General features: G+C 38.2%; 1 protein-coding gene and 1 long non-coding RNA gene across 7 annotated transcripts in view; one reads left to right on the top strand and one right to left on the bottom strand.

Moving 5' to 3' along the window:
* mafa (MAF bZIP transcription factor a) overlaps nucleotides 1–3592 on the top strand; it is a 59214-nt gene extending 55622 nt beyond the window's left edge. Inside the window, exon 3 of the mRNA XM_077622268.1 lies at nucleotides 1469–3592. The gene's annotated coding sequence lies outside the window, so the exon portion shown is untranslated. The remainder of the gene's footprint in view (nucleotides 1–1468) is intronic.
* A 2725-nt stretch (nucleotides 3593–6317) lies between these two features.
* The window catches only part of LOC144090620 (uncharacterized), a 129749-nt gene continuing 113912 nt past the window's right edge, over nucleotides 6318–22154 (bottom strand). For 3 of the 6 annotated variants that reach the window (XR_013305461.1, XR_013305462.1, XR_013305465.1), the window contains one exon: nucleotides 6318–6405. This is a non-coding gene — a long non-coding RNA (uncharacterized LOC144090620). Of the gene's footprint in view, nucleotides 6406–9033; nucleotides 9122–19455; nucleotides 19594–20616; nucleotides 20753–22154 lie in introns of those variants that run through there. The other 3 variants (XR_013305460.1, XR_013305468.1, XR_013305470.1) reach the window with 3 other exon arrangements.

Below are 22154 nucleotides of genomic sequence, written 5' to 3'. Positions count from 1 at the left end.
AACTGCCTAACCATTTCTGCTAATTGCCTCATTAATGATTCACCAGTGTTAGGCTGCTGTAGCACTTCGCTGTGGGGAGCAAATTGTTCTGATTGGTTTGCCTCTGTCAATTATTGATGAGGCGGTGAGCTGAAGTGCTAACACCTGGGTTTGCAGGTCCAAATGGCCTCGCATTCCCATCACATACTCTGTTATCACACACCCTGGGACCACATTGAGTCTTGAAGAGCCGTGCAGTCCTGACTGCTGCTTTTTCTTTCAGAGTGGATCTAGCGTGCCGCAGGCAATGGCTGTGATCTCTGCGGTGAGGTTATTGGCTCACATGGCTCTCTGCTGTGCACAAGGTGGACAATGCAGTGGTGGAGAGCTGTAGCAATTTGTGGTTTAAGTGGTAGAGTCACATTGAGAGTGACAATGGACATGAGTGTATCAATAACACAACAACAACGACGACAACTACTAAAATGGCAAAAGGGTGAAGGGCACTGCCAAGTTGGAAAGACTGAATAACAGATTATGGCGCAAAACAAGATCAAACTAAGTTGAAGCTAAATATTGATTAAGTCAGTCATTACAGTAGTCTGTCCCTTCATAATGCTGCAAAAAGAGTTTTGATTCCTCAGAGAATAATCCTTATTATGAGCGAGCAATCCATGAATCCGTGGCTCGAAAAATATATTTCGACACAATAATAAAATAATGATGTATTTTTAAAGAAATTCTTTGCAATTTGAAAACAATATGAAACCTTGTGGTTATAAATTGATAAACTTAAGTTTTGTCTCATATTCTTATGCGGATTTATTTGAATTACTTATAAAATGCAAAGCAATTGACCAAGAAAATTATAATTAAAAATAAAAATATATTTGTTTTGATGTATGCAATGCTGTCATATTATTTACTGTGACCCCAATGAGAGTGCCACAAAAAATGATTGCTTACCCTTAAATATTCACTATTAAATACAAATCTTTTTTTGTTCCAATAAACATGTAGTGTATGCGCAACCTCCATTATCAGGTTAACGAAGTTGATACAAAGACACTTTGGAGTAGGCTCAACGTACAGTCGCTTGTCTACCTTTGGCCTTAATTGAATCTGATTGAAGAGTCAGCCCCCATGCAGACGACACTGTCAGTCTGAATCTCTGCCAAGTAGGCTCGCCATGAAGACTCACATGGTGGTCACTCTGACTTTGTTTTTACATTGGCATCAGTGACAGCAGAGCCCTCCCCTCTCCTTATATAATGTGACCGTGACTCACTGTGTGTCACTATAAGCTCTGCATGTGGAGACAAAAGTACCATTCAGCTCATATTGTGGTCTTCTGTTCCTCATGATTCACATTATAGCCGTTGTATGGAAGCACCACACACGTGTGAGAGTGCGGTTGTCTGAGTCAGTCTTCAATAACTACACTGTTTTTTCTGGCTTTTCCCCTCCTCTTCTTTTTTTCTTTTCTCAGACAACTCCACAACTGAGCAGTAAGGACATATGAGCAACAGGCCAATCGTATGAAGACAACAACAAAGCACAACATTGAAAAATGTCTTCACTGGAGGAATGAAAGACAGACCTGCTGAAATCCCTTGGAGTTTCTACTTAATGACACCTTCCCTAATATTTTACCTCCAGCTTTTTTCTACAAAATTCAAAAGAAAAATGAAAGAAAAAGACTAAAGTCAAGAGACAGCAGCATCGGGAGGACGGACTATTTTCCCTTCGACACTAACTTGACAAATGCATGCTTCTGTTAATAGCTCATAATAAAAATGTACCCACACTCCTAATGCGGGCCACATACCAAGTCATTCTCACCATCCCATAAACCTTCATGACTGTGTATAGTCCTCATGGCCTCGCATTTTCCACATGAAGACACTTTCCTTCTTGTTCCACACACCATGTAATTATCATTTCCAGTATCATTTCTTGTCATCTTATTGGGACTGTAAAAAGCAAAAGTGCTTCCAATTATCACTTGGCCTGGTTTTCTCCCTCCAGCATCCACTTTAATACATGTAAATAGAGGCGGAGAAAGACAAAAGCATGAAAAACTATACAGAACACATTGTATTACTACAGCTCCTCAGTTGTATTGATCTCAATATCCAGCGTGAATATTTTAGTAATGGTTTCTAACAAAACTTTAAGTTCTTTTCTATATTAACATGCTAAAATACAGGTGTGTTTCTGCTAGACTGCTTTCAAGAGCTTAGCCAGAGGTAAAAGTACTGCATTTGTAGGGAAAGAAACATCGCAAGCCCTTTTACCGGTAAACAATTAAGCCACAAATGAAAGCATATGTGTTTCATGAGTTAAATGTGGCTTGTAAAAAGTTATATTTCTGTCTATAGAAATATTATTTGGATGTTTTGTCCAACCATTTTACCCTTGTATTTTCCTAAGCGGCCCACGTCCCATTTCAGAAGCAACATTTATCGTCTTGCATGGTTGTTCGTGAGCTCATCCACATTAAATAAAAAGACACCTCATAGATTGCATACTAACCAGGACACCATTGTACTCTGTGGACCATCCTGATAACCAAACGTACGGACAAATAAGATGTTGGAGAGACAACCTTACATGGTCAATTGGGAACTGAACACCAGTTTTCCATCATTTTAAACCCTCTCCCTCTCAAAAAGTGATCTGCACAGAGGCTTCTGTCACTTTTTTCCAAGAGAGTCAGTCTGCTTGCCTGTTGCATGACATGAGAACCGTTTTCATTGGCAGAATTTAGAGGCACGAGAGAACATAAAACAATGATTCACTTTGGTGTTCAGTGAAATAAGCTAAGACATGATCATGGGTTTCCACCCAAAACACAGCATAGCTCAACTATACCACTGTATATATTTGTACAGTACTGTATTTCTAAATTGTATAGCCAGAGATGCTGCATGTTGAGTTGGAACTAGATCATTAGATAAGCGTCATAACTTTTCCTCACAAGTACTACTACAATTCATGTACTTTTAGGTGAGCTAATCCAATAGTGAGTATCACAACTCTGCCAAACAGGCAGTGTTAATGGGTCTTCAACTTTTTATTTATTCATTAATTTATTTATTTATTTTATATATATAGGACACATAACTTCACATTTGATGTCCTATAGAACCTGGACACAGTGAGCGTGGGTGGGGGAAGAGAAAAAGGAAGGCGAACTGGGGCGCGCCAATTAAATGGCAGCTTACAAAGTGGTACAGGGCATTCTGCCAGCAGCTGTCCATTCATTCAACATGAAAGGGATTTGTACATCTCAGTGAGTCGACACGTTGCCAGAGAAGTCCAAAACCAAAGTAGAGTTCTGAAAGTATACAGTGTCCATCTTTTGTCAAGTACAACGTTGGTTACTCTGAAAAGTGTCCTTTGTGATCAAAAGCAACTTCAATGAGCTTGACAACCCCCATTGACTTATAATTATAAGTATGTTAAGCTGCTATGCTCTTATGAACTGTTGTCCTGTGTGACATTTACTTTGTGCTCTGCTTGAAACGGAGGTTACATTCATGACTCATTATGTACTACAATATGCTTCCTGCTACCGTGCAATACACAAATATCAGATGAGGGTTTCCAACATGAATGTTCGAGATGATATTCTGGCCAAGACCAGGTACACGATGTATTTAAACATGCAAAGGGAAAAGCAAGCAACACAGGTTAATATCTAGTCGAATTTTTACCGAAACAAAGAATAAAACCAGCTTTCTTTCGCTGTCAAAGATCCAGACTTAAGACCAAAGCAGCATATAAACAGGTCGTCAGTATGATGGGTTTGTTCAGTGTGCAAACAATAAGCTGTTAGCGTAATCACAGGTCAAAGATATATTACCCATTGGCCATGTTTGATGGATATTAACATGATATGTGGGTGGACTGTTGGGATACAAATGGTATGAATCCAGTCCTCTACTATGTTAAATTCCCTTCTCTGAGCTCGCATTTCTACAATCTCTTAACTCCCCACGATTGACTAAATTCCCAACATCAGTTAATCAATGTATCGATCTGTCTTCCCATTTGGCCATCCTGAGTATAATCACATTTAGATGAACATACTGAATGTTGTATCGGCTCCTTTCCATACTTGGAATACATACAGTATGTGTTAGTCAGAATGGAGAATAATGCCGACCCCAGCACACTTTCAGCTAATTAACTTATGGGGCCTGTATCTGATTATACCTTTTTACCCATTCTTTCAACTACTTCAGAAGTCCATGTCCATCTGACTTAACACCCAATCAATGTCACCACAGGCAATATGGGAAACCCACTAAGAATATTTGAGTTTTAAAGGAAAAAGTTTCAAACTAACATCGTAACTGAAATGTGTTTGCTGTCACACTGATGCAAAGTGTCTGATCACTGGCCAGGTGTAAGAATTAACAGTGACCTCAATCCAGACATATTTGGAGTAGTTAAATCAAAGGTGAAGGATTACTGTGAGACAGTTTGCGGCAATTGCTTTGCTCTTAATCCCCACCCACAGGCATAAAAACTACTATTTAGAAGCTTTATTTGTGTTCGGCATACATTGAAATGCTCAAAGACATGCTGGCTTGTTCATGACTTAAAGATAGAAGTTGCAAGTCCAGAAGACGAGGAGTTTAGGCCAAAGACTGAGGTACAGATAATGCCGAGGATGAATGATAGAGACTTTAAAGCCCACCCTCCATTATTCTGGCCAGATATACGCTTGTCTTTTGGGTGAACAATTAGCCAACAAAGCACTTCCTTGGATGAAATTTCCCCCGAAGATTACAGAATGAAAACAGACAGACCTGAGAGTAATGCTATTGCAATTTGGTCAAAGCTCGCAAGAAAGATCGTTTTTAATGAGTATGTGAAATCATAATGTCTAAATGAATATAGTAAAAGCCAGAAGGTGTAGGCACGTAAAGTCCCACTGTGGTTTAGGTTTAGTTGTACGGTCTGGTTTCTGACATATTTGATTTGCTACTCAGTTTTCATGCTTTGAATCACAATTGATGAAGCTAATGTATTTTTAAAAAAACATCCAATTGACTTCCTGGTATCTGAGACTGACTTAGTTAAGACCATGTAAAAAAATGGCTTGCTCCTGTTCAGAGTTATCAGAACAATATAGAGTCAATTGGTTGAAGAGGATAAGATGCATACTGACCTCCCTGCTGTGAACAAAGCATAATCCTTCAGTTTAACAGAAGTGAAATATTTGTAGCATTTAATATCTGCCCATCTACCTAAGAAAGAGGTTTTACCTCATTTATTAATTTATGGTTTTAGTTTAACACATGTACTTATTAAAATATAAACACTACTTACACTGGCTTGAAATTGTTCGGACAGCCGAGATGTCTTCATCACATTTAAAAACAACGGCTGAGAATGCAAAAACGACGATCAAAATCTACAATGAATTTAGTGGGATTGGGCCCAATAATATTTTAATTTAGGTCAAAGTCATTTGTTTTTAATTTCATGAAAGCACTTACCGGCAATCTCAATGAAGATAATCATTTATGTTGAGGACTGGATTTATGGATTTGTAAAAAGTGCTGCAGGTCAACAATTATGCCTCCTGGTATCACAATAGGCCCTCATCTCAGTTAGAAAAGGTTAATTTGAGTATGCCCCATACTGTTGTAAAGGTGTGCATTATTTCCCACATGGGCTTGAATAAACACTTTGATTATTCTAAAAAGTAGGCCCTGGGCTGGCTCTGTTGTCGTCAGAGGGGTCGTAAGCTGCACTAACCGCTTCTAGGGTCTTATTGCAATGGCGATCAGCCCCTTGCCACTTGGCCCCTGTGACCCCAGTCTGAGATAAGCTTCACGGGAAAGCACATTAACATGCTCCTGGAGTCACGTGCCTCCTTTATCAAGCTCAGTAATGTGAAATCGAGTGTTTATGGACCCCCTGTGAGGATGCAGCACTGCCTATATGAGAGGCTGAGTGTGGACAATGGACCTGTGCTTGTGGGGAGAACTGAGGATATGATGCTAATGATTTTCTTACTTACTGAGCAATATATATTTCCTGACTGCAATACACCATGAGGAGGTTACCTAACCATGAATCATAAATCATGTCTGCAGGCTAACTATATCCACGTCTTCCTTTTTTTTTACTAATATGGTAACCGATACGTAAATGTACATATAAATATAAAGACACCGTGTTATTATTTAAATGAACATTTTTCTTGTTTTTGTAAGAAAAGAAAAAAAGAAAGGAAAAAAAAAAGTTTCCAAACGATGCCTTTTGTTTTGTATTGCATTTTCCATAGACTAAAACCAATCTGGTTTCAGAGGTGTGTACCTGCTGATAGCCGGATCACCACCGAAAGATCCTCTCAGTTTGTCTGCAATGATGGATGGTGATGTGTCTTCTTACATGATGTTTTCACTGGACAGACAGAGAGAGAAAGATATGGCCTCAGCTTAATGTCCTTCCCCGGTGCTGTGCATGCTCTTTCCTGTTTGCTTTTCCTTTCACGGCACAGTTAACATCATAAATTAACTTTTCCAAGTACCCTGTGCAGAGACTGGCGTTATAAAAGAGACAAACTCTGTTATGCAATGTTGTGACACCGCCGTCAAATCCACAGCCAGTCATAGAATGAAGCTATCCATTTGTAACATCGGTGGGTTAAAGATCATTGCTAATACAGTAAAGCATTTTACTTTAATGTATGTGCATGTGTGGTGTAAAATACAAACCACATTTGTTCATTATTCTAAAATCATAAATGAAACATGCAGTGGGAAGGAAAACTAAACCTTTGCTTCATCTTTCAAGTACGTTTGTAAATAGGATGTAAATATGAAATACCTATGCATGCTAATATCCAAGCAATTTGTTCAGGTACTTTTGTAATCCGGAATTCTCATTTGGCATGGAAGGTGAAAAAGAAAAAAAAAGTGAAAAATTGAAAATCATATGGTTTGTAAATGATTAAAACAACAAGGTATGTCTTTACTGTTAATCTTTCTTTCTTACTGATGCATCGGTCTGACATTTACAGTCCAGTGCTTGTATTATTAGTCCATGTTTGTATGTTTCATAAAGGTAAGGCTGAGGCAAGAAAAGACCATAAATCATTTTAGTGTTCCAAATGTGTAAGAGGAAAACAAAAATCGCATATTTATCTCCATGTGCATACAAATGATGTTAATTTAAGGGGTTCTTAGGGTCTTATACAGTTGATTAAATTCCATGGGACACAGTTTAGATAAAAAGTAATAATGGCCAAGCATGGGGGGGATCACCAGCAGTTAATTGTGCTGCTATTTTGACGAGGCAAATGAAACAAGGGTGCAATATTCCCAAAAAAGTAAATACATATAAATATATATGCATATATTTAAAAAAAACTGAAGCAGGAGTAAATAGCAATGAAAATGCCATAATTTCAATTTTTATTCCTAAAACATTGCCTCTGCCCTAGTAACATTTTCTGATTATTGAAATGGAGGGTGTTGGGTGAAAATGTGTGATTTCAGAGTGTTTATTTTGAACATTGTTACAGCATTAAAGCAAAGGCGCTCATGGTAGAAGGAAGTGTCTAATTTTTAACCAGTGCTAAAGATATTTTAACTTTAATAAATAATTATTGTAACAATAATCCTTGTGTTGTTCTTTATTGTTTCATTTTACACATGTCTCTTGATTGTGGAGAACAGATATGAATATAGGAAAAAGGTCAGGAAACAAACTTTTTTTATAAGTAACTGGATTTGGTAATGCATTGCCTTTAGCTTGTAGTTAGTAGTGTTATAACAAAAACAACAATGCGAGCATTAAAGATTACTATATCATAGATAATTATTAGGTTTGATCAGATTTTAAAATTGTACCAAAATATTATATCTGCTCATTTCGCGTAATTAGATGTTTTCACCATTTGATTTCACCGAAAAAAGGAAAAAAAAAACATCCATCGCAGTTATTGCCGTCTTGCTTACTTTCACAAGCCAACGTTGATAAACAACGCAGTGACAGTCTCTCATCACTCAAGAGGATAAATCTCTAACCTGGACCAGATAACATCAAGTGTACTGTATCACCTGTCAAGTGGCATGTGTCACAGTTCAATGGGAACTCCAACAAAAAAATAAATAAATAAGAAGACCGTGTGTGGATGTTGGGGTGGAGGCTGTTGTGGATTTAAAAGTGCCTCTTGGCATGCAAGTGCAGGCCTCTCCAGGCAACAGTCAAGTGGAAAGTGGTGAGCGGGGGGTGGTGCCTATGAAGGTGTATCGGGAAATAGAAAAAGAAAGCGAGAGGCGTAACGAAGCAAATGAGAAGTACTTGTGCAGACACTGTGAAACTATACCATTTTGTTGGCTCTGCTAGTCTCGTTCACATGCTAAGAATAGGCAGGTGATCTAAGAATACAATTATTTTCACCGATAAAAAGCAACATATGCTGCCATCATAAAAGTTCTTATTAGACAGTAATTTATTAAAGCAAGTCATATAAAAAAAGAGAGAGGTAGGGGAGTTCATTTTAAGGTGTCGTTTTTCTTCTCATTAAGGGCCAGAGAACGGCATTACTGTTGGAAGAAGAGTGACAGATGAGTGCTTTTCAACTTTATAGGCTAATTCTTTCATTTTTGATCTCCCCTTCATAATTAGTCCTTTAAAAGGAGTTTGCAGTTTTAAAACTGCAAGCAAAATTATAATGTCGCCTCACTTCAAATATCTCTTTGTATCAGACTCACCTCTCCATGTATGAGGTCCATGGCTACAATATTGTAATAACTTAATCATGATAGTGTTACACTAGAATTTATCGGGATTTGGGGGGATTATTGGTATTTATGTTTGGTCATTTGAAATCCTCTCAGATGCCTGTGGCGCTTTCACCTGTGGAAGGCAGCTTTGTGCCTCTTCTAAAGACAATACGAGAGTTGTGCCCTTAATTTCAATGTATGTTTTGTTTAAAGAAACTTAGGGCTTCTACTCTATTGGATCTGTCCAATTATTTTTACATTTTGTTGTTAAATAGAGGCAGATATTTTGTGATAGTTCCATGAAAGTGGTGTTCCCGTAGGTGCACAGAAAAATATACTCTTCGTCACGTCTGCTATTTATGGTTGTTTTTCCTCAGGCATGGTTTCTAAAAAAAATAAATAAATAAAAAAAGTGGCCTATTTAAGCCTGTTTAGCTAAAGTAGTACTGATGAGTTTTAACAAGTACGGTAAATATGTTTTTTGTTAGGGTAAAAACCCTTACAGAGCACTTTAACTAGTGTATAGTATTAAAGTACAATCCTTTTCTGGACATGAACTTCGGTGATTTTGATTGTAAAATTAAATTATAAATGTCTCTCTTGATTTACTGTTAGCAGCTATGTAATATATTTGAAATCTTGTTTGTCTAAATAATCATCTCAATCATCTGCAATAACTGTCCTTCAGCTGCAATTTCAGACAACACATTCTAGTTGCCTGAGATATTTAGTAACCACTGGCAGAGCTATCATCCTCCTGAATACCAAGGTATTTGCCAGGATATTTCACTTCTGAATGCTCAATGTTAAAACATTGTTGTAATATGAATGAGAAATAATACACCCCAATTGTCAATGTTGCAACACTATAGAAATGGGATTAGCAAAAGAAAGGAATAGTTTATTGTGGGATATCAGCATCTTCACATTATCTATTACACAAAGTGCAGAGGGAGATGCATGTGGCGCATTTTCTCAGAACATAGGAAGCACGCACATTCTATTCACTAGCTGCATAGTGAATGAACAAGGATATATGCTATTGTCTGCGCTTATTGTAATGGTAAAATACAGTCTAGTTAATATAGATGATTGTAAATTACTCTTCATTCAGGCAAGAGCAAGGTATTTGCATCCTTTACAGAGATGAATTCCACCGCAAATGAGCCCACACGAAACAAAGGCACAACTGGGAAAAAACAGCGGGTTTTGTGGGCGCCCATTGTGTTCAATTTGGCAATATGTTTGCATGTTTGTTTTTGTCTCATTCAACAATGAGGTTAAAAGGGAACAAAAACATAGGTTTTGTTTATAGATAAAAATATATCTTTAATTTTCAACAGTAGTAAGGAGGACTATAGGAAAATTTTGAAGATGAATTGCGTAATATTATTAATTAATTACAACAAATCAAGTCATTACATAGGAACATAATATTTACAACACATAACGATAATGACTAAAAATAATTTAAATCATTTTTGTATTGCAAATTATGCCATATTTAGTGTTTACAGACTGAAACACACAGATGTTCATATCTGCTCTTGTTCCACAAGACATGACACTGAGTCGCTGTTGTGTAAACATCGACTCTGATCGTTGATGTCTCTTTGCATGGCAATCGAGTCAGCGGAGCATGAAGGAGTCACTCTTCATGGACATAACAATCACTCTCTAGGGCTCGACACTCGGGTACATCAGGGAAAATAAGAGGATAAACCTTATGAGCTACTACCAATGTGTTGCATATCGTAAGGCAGGTGGATCTGAAAAACTCTTTGAAACTGTATTCAGATGTTGAGACATCATACAAGTGTCATCAATTTTCTCTCGCTCAAAGTTAATCAGCAACAAATGAACTTTTCCTTATGAACTGAGAGGAGTTGATTGAGTCACCTCCAATTTTATAGTGGTAGCGTAATGGTGTAATCCTGAACTCCTCAAAGACAACTGAGGTGATCTAAAATTTAATCACAAAGATTGCCCATGAACTGCTCATTGATGTAGAGTTGAGAGGTTTTTGAAACACAAGTACCTTGGTATCCATCTCGACAATAAGCTGGGCTAGTCTGTACAGGATAAGGTTTTAGAAGCAAGGGCAGAGCAGACTCAATTTTGTGAGGATGCTCATGAGTCATTGGAAAAATGTTGCAATGCTTCTGTGTTCAAGTTTAGTATTTTCTCACAACCCTTTAGTTCTTGAAAATCCTATATTGATGAAAACTTGGTCAATGTTGCACAGGTCATTTGGTCAGCTTGTCGAACACTTCAAGATCATGAATGTTGAAGTGCCCAGGGAGAAGACAAAGCTCTAATCCCTTGTTTGAATAGCAATCAATACCATATTGATCACAGACTAATTATTTAATCATATTTGTATTAAAACCATATACAATTGATTATTATAAAGCACACATACTTGTGTAAATTGCTATTTGAATTAACATTTTTAAGAGAAGCACTTCAGTGTTTTTTTCATGTTTAGCCGCAAACACCAGATGAGAAAAACGGTATAGGAAGTTCATGAAAAGTCCAAGAAAACATATGGTTATTACAGAAGTTAATCACTGTCAGTCATTTATATCTATTGTCACGAGAATGCTAACATTGATTATTTTATGTCCTTTTAGAGAAGCTGAGTTGGTCATTTTAAATTGGGGTAATTCCGTTAGAATTTCAGCATTCTTGTTGAAAATGGCAAAGCATTAGAACTCATTGATATTCAAAATGTCTTTGTTCAAAGCATTTCTTTTTTTCTGGCTCTTCTGATACATTTTAACCACTGCCTTTACATAGGAAGATGTCCAACCAAATGAGAATTGTTTGGTTTGTTTGGCCTACTGCTACTCTCGTCACTCAGAAAATAGCTCCTGAGGGGTGACATGCATAGAATTTGATGAAGGAAAAGTCCTCACATCCCACTGACCTTCACCTGTTGTAGACACAAATTGTATTAGAGGACGCCATGCCATTCATCTGAGCTAGCACTTGAAGGCTCATTTAGTTAATTTAATGATTAATAAGTTTTACACCTCTTAATAATTTCATTTAGCCCAGTGATTGAAATCCTGGTGTGCTGGGCAGAGCACAGCGGGGGGCAGATGAGGATGAAGACCGCCTGACTGGGACGTGTCAGAAGAAGAGGGGCATGGAAAAGAAAGGAAGGGAAAGAGAGAATCTCCCTGAGGACTACAGATCAGTCTATTACCACCGTGACCTTTTCTCTCCATTGCATATGCCATTACAAGGGGGGGGATGTGGAAGTAAAAGCCTTGATTAACACAGCGATCTAACATGTTGAAAGACAAATGGAAAAGAAAAAATATGTTCCTTCATTAGGAAAATGTTCTGCATTATTAATGTTAGAAAAGCTGGGCTGAGGCCACCTTGGCATATTAAGGATTCTTGGTTTAACCAGAGGTGATCAGTGTCGAGCCTCAAAGTCTGCATTGTATAACACATTTACACTGACACCTGGTTTATGGACTCACAGGTATTACTTTAGTATTTCTATACTAGATAATTTTGTATTGAATTACAAATATGTCATGAAACAAGAGGATGTAAACTTTATTAAAAGACCGATTTGACTGATTAAAAACACTAGAAAAAGTACTACCGAGTCAACAATATAAAATTCATCTGCTCGGTAACGTTCAAACAAATTCAGTATTTTTTTTTGGAAGATCCAATTGGAAGAAATGCTAATAGTTTTTTGCAATTTAACTAAGAAACTCTGCTGTTACACAATTCATGTGATACTGGTTTGATATGCTGAAGTAACAATATAGTTTACCCATTTGTTTTGAATACTACATATCCTTGTGTGGATGAAGCTGAAGAAAAAAGGGGTCAAAGAGTAACCCATTTACTCTTGCTCTGTTACATCTTGACTCCCTAAATTGGATAATTGCTCAATTTTCATGTCATAAGTCAAAGCAGAACAAGTTTAAAGCTCAAGTGTTATTTTCAACAGTAATGCGAAAATAGCGCATGCCGACGTCTTGCTATGAGGTGCTCTCATTGGTCTGATAAATTGGAAATATTTAATGTAACATGCGAGGATAAAATAAGATGTTCATCATAGCATTGCTTTTGGGTTCTTTTACATAAAGACCTCATTATATATGGTTTGCAAAATCTGACCTGACAGCCTCCTTCAGAAGACACAGTGACCTTGCTGCTTTCTGACCACTGGATTTACCCTGTGACCTAATGTCATACAAGGTCACAGCAGATCCAAGCACTGTGGTTTCTAAGCGAGTGCCACAGTGTTTGTTTGAAAGCAGAGCTAAACACAGAAAGACCTCCAGACAACCTTTGAGGGCCCGTTCCAATCTATACACCGAGCAGCTGATTCTTATCTGAGCTATGGCAGGAAGGACTCCTTTTAAATTGTGTGAAGCCACGTATTGTTACGGAGGACAAAGCGCCTCCATTAAGTTTGTGATATGAGAGAGGAGGCAATTTGGAAGCCAAAAGTCCCTTTCGGACATGTGAAGTCCGTTAATGTACCAGATTGTACACAGGATGCTCAATATGTAAACAGAGCAGTAATGTATCGCTTTGGAGCATAGAAGTTGATGACAAAGCTACACTACACCAAATTGCTTATGTTTTCTTGACCAAGAACTAGAACTATTGAAATGGTAAATAGATCTGACAACTGGAAGGAAGAAACGGTTAATTTATGAATGGACCAGCATGGAACAGTCGCTAAGCAAAACAACATGAGTGTTCATTTTCTTCATACGTATTACTATTCTTTTTAAATATGAACCTGATTGAATATGTGCAGTTGTTCACTCTGGTCTCCAACTAAATAAATGGGTCAGATTGGTACAATAAAGTAACTTAAAGTCACGAATTGAAATGTTCAATACAACTGTTTTGGCAGGTTCATCATTGTTATCCAGTAGAAAGGTTTTGACTGAGGTCATGTATTTCTAATTTCAACTGAAAATTAAGGGAAGATGTGCCCCAAAAGCCACAAAACTTTAAAGCACTATTCACAATCATGAATTATGTCGAATAAGACCCCAGCCAAAAGATTCATGCTAAAAAGATTGAGCATGAGTATACTTAATCTCTTATTGAATCAACATGTGTGGTTTTTAAGTTCCAGTGTATGTGACTTTTAGTTTGTCCCATCAAGGGTCGCTGCAGCTAGTCATGATTTTTTATGGCAGTTTTTTATACGCAAGATGTGTGATGCAACTGATTCATGTGGACTCAGAGAAAAGTGCACAGTTGGGTATTGGGGCACTATGGCACAGCAAATATTACACTTGTGTAACAGTCGGGAATATTTTGTCTTCAAACATTGCCAGTAAAGATATTTAAATGTTGGATATTGCTTAGAGAAATGAATGGAATACATTTACTGAATCACTTTTTCAGACGAGAGGACTTGAAGGAATCTGACTTCAAAGTTTTGAACTGGTTATTTGAGGCAGAGAACCAACAGTCACAAAATCTGACAGCTGCAGACTTCCTCGACATGGTGCACCTGGACAACACTAGGCCCAGTGTTGGGACTAAAGAGGTCTGTACTTTTCCTTTCAGTACCTTTGTCTCGCCTTTCAAGACTATAGAACAAGCTTGAACTTCTCTTGAAGAAGTATACAGAAGAGCTACATAAAGAGCTTCACAATCCATGTTAATCCATAGTGGCTTATCAATAGCAGGTGCCAGGGTGCCACCCTCATTACTTTTAGGGGAAAAGTATTGACATCACAAACTTAAACTAGGTTAGAAAAATAATAATAAAAAACATTTGTTCAGTGTTTACTCATACCAAAGCCATTTTATGTTGGGCTTTTTCCAGCTTGTTCTAAATGTTTCAATAGACAGGGTTGGAAGTCAAAAGAACGGGAATGTAGGAACTTGAATTTTTGGCAAAGATGACTTCTTGTTGGCCTTTGATTAGCTAATGAACCCTCACTGGGAAGCAGAGAGTGGCACCCATAGCGAATAAGTGCTTTAGGGTGTTGTAATTTTTTATCCAATTTGATTTACTTATCACACCCTGGGAAACGAGACATACCTGTCACTCAAACAGCGTCACGAGATGAGCTCACATGGTGCATGCTATATGGTGCTTTGTCATGTGTATTAATAACCAACAATTTGTCATCGCATTCCCCCAGTGCTGATTTCCGGCATATGCTTACAATTTTTTAAGATTTGCTTACTTGGCACAAACTGAACATGCAAAAGTTTATATTTACGCAATCCTGCTTATTTTCTGCATTAGTCTACTCAGAAGTAGCTATCCAGAAGAAATCATAGTATGATGTTGGCAGCTATCGCACACACACCAGCCACCCCTGCTGTTAATTAGAATTTTGCCAAAAGTAATTATTGCTTTTGTTGAAATCATGCCAAGAGGTTAACATTTATTTTATCTAGCAATTGTTTTTCTATCAGCAGGTTTTCCTTGAATGTGTGTTTTTTATTGGCATGGCTACCTTGGGTGTTTTTAGTTCCTCAGTCACGTTTTAATTGCCTGTTTCCACCTGTAGAAAGAGGAGCAGGAAGGTCCCCCTCTCACCGACAAGCGCAGCAGGCTTTGAGATGTCATCTGCTCTCTTTAACAGGCCAATGACTGCTTCCTCCTGTCACAACTTTGACTTCCTGCACAAACATAACCTCATTAAAACTGCCACCACTGGTTAGTGGGCAGTCCTCCTGGCCCTCCCCTCCAATTAAGAGTAGCAAGCTCTGTTGCTGTGACAATTCCCACATTGAGTTAAAATCTGAGTGCTCTAGGGGGTAACGCCATGTGTCAAAATATAATTATGATCTCAGCCATGCCTCTGTCCAAAACAGAACGGGGAGTAAAAGCGTGCTACAGCTTGAAGATTGAGAGAAGAGAGTCTGTTGAATGAAGCTACTGAAGGGAAGAAATAAGAGAGAGGGATAATGAGGGTATTTGCCCATAGTACATCATCACACTTAGACTCTTGTCTTTAAAATTAAGTCTTTGAAGATGTGTACCAAGAAAAGACAAGTCGATGATTTCTATTGAAACATGATTCCACATAGGTCAATAAAATCAGGTAATCTGGAATATTCATTCATTTTCTGAACCGCTTGTCCTCACAAGCTCACGAGGGTTGCTGGAGTCTATCCCAGCTGTCTTTCGGCACGTGCAAAGAAACCCAGGACCCCAGAACTGTGAGGCCGACGCGCTAACCACTCAGCCGCCGGAATATATTTTGCAAATCTTCCAGAAAAAAAACTTCAAGCTCCGCTCTTCCAGGCAAATATTAAAACGGAGACTGATGAAGATAAAGGAGGTTTGGAGTACACAGAGAGCAGCAGTGTCAAGCACAAACACTCGACTGCCTGCAGCAGCCATGCTGTGCCCTTTGTCACAGCTGCCAGTCAACCACATCTGATTGATACTTGAAATGTCAAATGTTACTAATATCGCCTCCCATGTGAACCCCTCGCTGATAAAGACAGTATAATTAAACTTCAATTCTGGATAATTAACAATGCAATTACAGTGAGGTGTAATCTGCAGCCTGCTATGATCCAAATGCAGCAACTATGTTTTTTGTGCAGTCACAAGAGATGTTTTTTTATTTTTCTATATTGCAATGACCCGCTCCCACAGTCGGTGTCCTGTAAGATGGGGTGAGGTAACCAGACAGCTGTTCAGGTGTGTGATGTTTGACATGCTCACACAGCGTGCGTACATTGCAGCGAGAAGGCTTGCTTGACAGCAGCAACTCCCCAACCATGATTACATTATCTACTTCTGAAGGACACTCTCTGCAGTTAAAACTAGCAAAATATAAAGAGGACAGAAGTAGAAAATGATTGATGGAAAAAAATGATATAACAATAATTGATTTAAATTTGTATTTGTTTACTAATTCACTAATGTGTGAGGTACATAAATTGTCTTAACATTACTCTCACTTGTTTAAGACAAGGCTGTCAAACTCATTTTGGTTTGTATCCCACATTCACATCAGTTAGATATTAAGTGGTCAAAACCAAAAAAGTTAATGCACATGTACAATATTCATATTTCAGGAAAAAAAACTGGGAAAAAGTGGGAAAAATAATAGTACGTTAACCAATTTTAACCATGAATCTACTGACGTTTGAATGTTGTATTATCTATCGTAAATACTGTCCAACGTTAAGATTAGTCTTAGAACGAAGCACACAAGCGCCACTACAGGCTAAAGCTTGCCTATTCCTGCCAAACTCGTAACCTACTAACAACACAGTCACCAACAAGTATTCTATGCGCATGACCTCTACTTGCCAATACCAAGCCTACAGACGGCTGCCTTCTTGCCCAACTCCTAACTGTAATCCCACAATTGATTAATCAGCCTTGATACAAAAAAATCTTAAATTGGTCTCAGGGAATCGATAGATCCCAGCTCATTCTAAATAGCTACAGAGTTTGAAGATGACCGCTTCACAAATGAAGGAGAAACAGGACTTCAACATCAGTGTCCAGAAGAACAACAACAACCCAAATGGTGCCATGACTGACCTTCAACTTGAAAAAATGCAGTTCCAAAATCATACTAAAGCAATTCAGGGGTAAACAACAGAACATATTACTTCCTACATTATGTCCCAACGAAAGATCTGCTCAGATTAAAATACAGAAAAATGTCTGATAACTTGATACAATTTTTATTTTTATTTTCTTGGCCTTTATATGTGTCTTGTGATTTGATATAATTAATTAATTGATTCATCTTCCATCCCGCTTACCCTCACAAGAGCCATGGAGGTGCTCAAGACTAGTCTTAAATAAAAAAAATAGAATTAAGTAATACTTTTTATTAGAACAGATATAGCCATACAGTACAGTTGCTACAGACTTATTTTGTGGTGGAGAAAGGGGAGGCAGTGCATCTGATGAGGGGAGCACTGGAATAAATGGCCCTAGTGTTTGTAATGGAGAGGAGTGTGGCTCCAAGCCAGGGATTTGAGTTAGCGGGCCTTGGTCTTGGAGAGGAACACTTCCCACACTGCCAACTGGAGCTGCCCAAGCAGGGAATGGCATTGAGTTGCGGCGGGGGTTTTCTTTCAATCCCCTTATATGTCTGTCTTTGGATGTTTGAGGGCGATTAAGGGAAGTCCTCTGGAGCATGCTCGCCCGCCTCCCTGATGTAGGCTGACAAAGAAAGCCATGCCCTGGCCCATTCCCAGCATTTGTAGCTCGAGCTGTGGAGTAGTCATGGTGAGCATGCTCTGAAAGGCCACATAATGGGACTATAGATTTGTCTTCTTGGACAGTTGATTGTGGCCATTGTTGTTTTTAAAAGCAGGCAAACTCATTGGACTTTACATATGCACGCAAGTAACAGCGAAACACAAACATGTACACACACTAATTGCTGTAAGTGAGCGAGCGTTTGGAGCGGGTGGACAGGTCTGGCTGAGCGAACGGTTTCACGCGTTCATGCACTGCTGCTCCAGCAGCATAATGGGGTGTGACGCATCGGACTAAGTAGCTAATGGGGTGTGAAGTCATTAGAACACTGCTTGTCTCTAACTTCATTTCACCAAGCAACTATATCATTTGTTTGCATCATCCTACTCAACCCTTACATTTACTGCCCATTTTGCTCGTTCATGTAAACGTTATTATCTATGGTTATTATTTTGGCCATCAATGATAGCAAATCTCTCTTCAATGTTTGCCCATGTTTGCGTTATCAATCAAGTCTATTCACTGACCTGCTTTTAGTCTCCACTATGGCAAAAACACATTTCCGACTTGCATGGAATTGTTTGAATAAAAATTGCAAGAATGTGTCAAATATAGTCAAAAGGTCATAGATGTGAAATAACAAAAATAAGACAAAGAAATGAGGAAGGACATCTGTTTTCTGGAATCAAGAACAAGAAAACAACTCTGATAATGAATAACAGACTCGATGGGGAAAAACAAATACCATCATCTTGTTATTCTATTGTTGCACATCCATCTAAGATTTACAAATGTGATATTTCTTGTTATACTGTGCATGAACCAAATACATCTTTAAAGGGTTAGAGGTTCAAATTTTGGATTACCTTGCATTAACACCTACATTTGTTCCCAGTATTCCTAGAATAAAGATGATCATACAAATGATTTTAAACATTTTATATTTCTAAAATGGTTAAATCTGAGCTTTATTTACTACTGAACTGTGTTCACTCTATTTTTTCAACTCTGTTACAAGCCCTATGTTGTCTAGATGTACAAAAAAATGTAAAGATTAGTTGAAAAAGTTTAACCATGAAAGTCCATATTAAAAAAAAATAGCAGCACTCACTTGAAACGTGTATTTGTATTACAAAGGCTTGTCACTAATTCCCGAAGTGAAGGAACCATTAACTATTAAATAATTTAATTTATATATGGGTGAGAAAATTAGGTTATAGCACAGATTCATCTGATAGTGGCATGAAAACATAACATGCAATACCATTTGCCTCTATTGCAGTATTATTTCTCCTATTTTGTATGTGTATAAGCATAGAATTAAGAAGTACAAAGTTGTTTATCAAACTACCACTCATAAAAGGTGAAAGTGGACAGATCAAGCCCTATCCGTCGGCCAAGTCAAGTGGACGTGCTCATAGATGGCTTAGTGTGACTCCAAAAAGCCTAGCAAGTCACGTGCTCAAAACTACCTTTTAGTGTTTCCACCTTAAAAGGTTGTAGAATTTGTCACATGGATTCGACGCTTCTCCAATGACAACATGTAGTTTCTAGTATAAAACACAAAACAACGCAGCCAAATCTTGCATGCGTAAAATGGCGTGTGATGTGGTGATTTTTTCGCAGCAAGAGGGTCTGCCATGGTGTCTGTTCATGTGGCTGCGGAGCATAACCAATGAGTTAATCGTTCCATTTTAGATGGGGATATATTAAATGTTACAAATATTTCACTTCTGTTAAACTGAAGGATTATGCTTTGTTCACAGCAGGGAGGACCGTATGCATCTTATCCTCTTCAACCAATTGACTCTATATTGTTCTGATAACTCTGAACAGGAGCAAGCCATTTTTACATGGTCTTAACTAAGTCAGTCTCCAGGAAGTCAATTGGATGTTTTTTTTAAATACATTAGCTTCATCAATTGTGATTCAAAGCATGAAAACTGAATAGCAAATCAAATATGTCAGAAACCAGACTGTACAGATAAACCTAAACCACAGTGGGACTTTACGTGCCTACACCTTCTGGCTTTTACTATATTCATTTAGACATTATGATTTCACATACTCATTAAAAACGATCTTTCTTGCGAGCTTTGACCAAATTGCAATAGCATTACTCTCAGGTCTGTCTGTTTTCATTCTGAAATCTTAGGGGGAAATTTCATCCAAGGAAGTGCTTTGTTGGCTAATTGTTCACCCAACAGCCAAGCGTATATCTGGCCAGAATAAGGAGGGAGGGTGGGCTTTAAAGTCTCTATCATTCATCCTCAGCATTATCTGTACCTCAGTCTTTGGCCTAAACTCCTCGTCTTCTGGATTTACAACTTCTGTCTTTATGTCATGAACAAGCCAGCATGTTTTTGAGCATTTCAAATGTATGCCAAACACAAATAAAGCTTCTAAATAGTAGTTTTTTATGCCTGTGGGTGGGGATTAAGAGCAGAGCAATTGGGAAATTGATAGTTTGTTTCTTTGCAATTGCTGGATTAACCGATATTGTCAAAATGTGAGACCAATCTGCAATGCAATTGCTGCAGATTGATGTGGCAGCCTTACCCTCTATACTAATAGCGATAACACTAGATGTATTATCAAATTGTTTAAGTGAGACCATTTCACCACCGGCACATATTTTTTTCCAATAATCAAGGCTTAAATAAACTATCTGTTGTCAGGTAAGGAAAATGTTTGGAGGGTAGTTATTAATAGTGGTTCTGTTGGCCTTTTGCCACCTTTAAAGCGGCTGTTCACCTGTGAACGGCCACTGCTGTGGAGCAGGTGTGACACCATATGCACATGGCGAAAGCAGTGTGGCCTGGGAAGAGGAAGGACAGAGCAGTTATTTTTCATTGATCGGTGCTAAAGGTAAGCAGCAGTGCTCAATAGACACAAGCATTGAGTGCCACAAGCATTTTAAACAGAAGGAAAATGTTCACAATTTGACAGTGAATGAAATAGTTGACATCACACAGTACTCAAGTACAAACTATGGACAAGAACAGTGATGGCAAATGTCTTGTTCTTGTGGAACTATCAGAGCGACAACTTCCTTTTCAATTGCATGTCATTCCGAGAAGTTCATGGCCACCGTATGCAGAGTGATATTCACTTATCATGACTATCCAACTGTATTCCATGTGTCAGAGAAAGGCTCTATTGCCCAGCCGTCGGGAAAGGGGCATTCTCTCAACCATAAGTGCTCTCTTCGGGTCATGTGACTGCCAAGTACTCTGGAACACTCGTTACAGAATATAGGAGCAGGAAATGATTATCAGGGGGTCAATTTATGTGAGGGAGAGGTAGTATGACAGAGTGAGAGGTCAGCTGCCGTCCATATCTCTCCGCATTAAAGATTGACATGGTGAATCTGAGAGCTCCTCCACTGCCTCAGTCCTTACCACACACATGCACTTCCCCATTTAAATATCTGACAGACGATGAAAGTGCAGCCATTAAAACGTCCACAGAGCGCTTCAGGAATGAAATGGGGGAGATAAAAGAATTCCCCTGGGTAATCAACGGGGCTATGAATTAGCCCTGAGTTTTAGATGGGGGGAGAGGGTATGGTTTAAAGGACGGCATGCATGTTTAACACATTTGTGGTTCATTTTCTCAGTCAGTCCAGATAAGACACTGAGAACATACTCATATACTGTAAGCACCAAACTGCTCTTTCACTACCCACAACAGTCTGGATGCCCAAGTTGATTTAATAATGTTACATACATTTTTTATGATTATAGTATGGACTGACTGGTGTCAAGAGTGAATGTGTCCTAATAATAGGGTCCAAAACATAACATGATGGCAACATTAGATATCTATCAATTTATTACATTTGCTCCTTATCCACATGATGGTTAAAGGAATGATAGAGCTTCTACCAGCTAACTTTACAGTCATGAATTCTAAGTCCTCAATATTTATGACTGAAAATCTTCATGTGAGCGTGAAAGCTCAAAGCTCCCTTTCTCCCAATCAACACCTTTGTAAACTGTGAGGTAGATTAGAATGGAGACAATCAAAGAAACTTCCTCAGTGAGGAGCAAAGAAACAACTGGATATTTTCCGAAGCAAATATTTTTTGATGAAAATGTTATTACCCTTTGAAATTACACAATGCCGGAAATCAATTTCATTTAATTTCTATGTCTTAATTTATTATGATAATGGTAATAATAATAATAATGGTACTTCAAAGGTTGTTTAAATCCAAA

The sequence above is a fragment of the Stigmatopora argus genome, chromosome 2 (assembly GCF_051989625.1).
Source record: "Stigmatopora argus isolate UIUO_Sarg chromosome 2, RoL_Sarg_1.0, whole genome shotgun sequence".
Lineage (NCBI taxonomy): Eukaryota > Metazoa > Chordata > Actinopteri > Syngnathiformes > Syngnathidae > Stigmatopora > Stigmatopora argus.
Note: the sequence above shows the minus strand (reverse complement) of the source record. Positions and strands in the feature narration are given on the sequence as shown.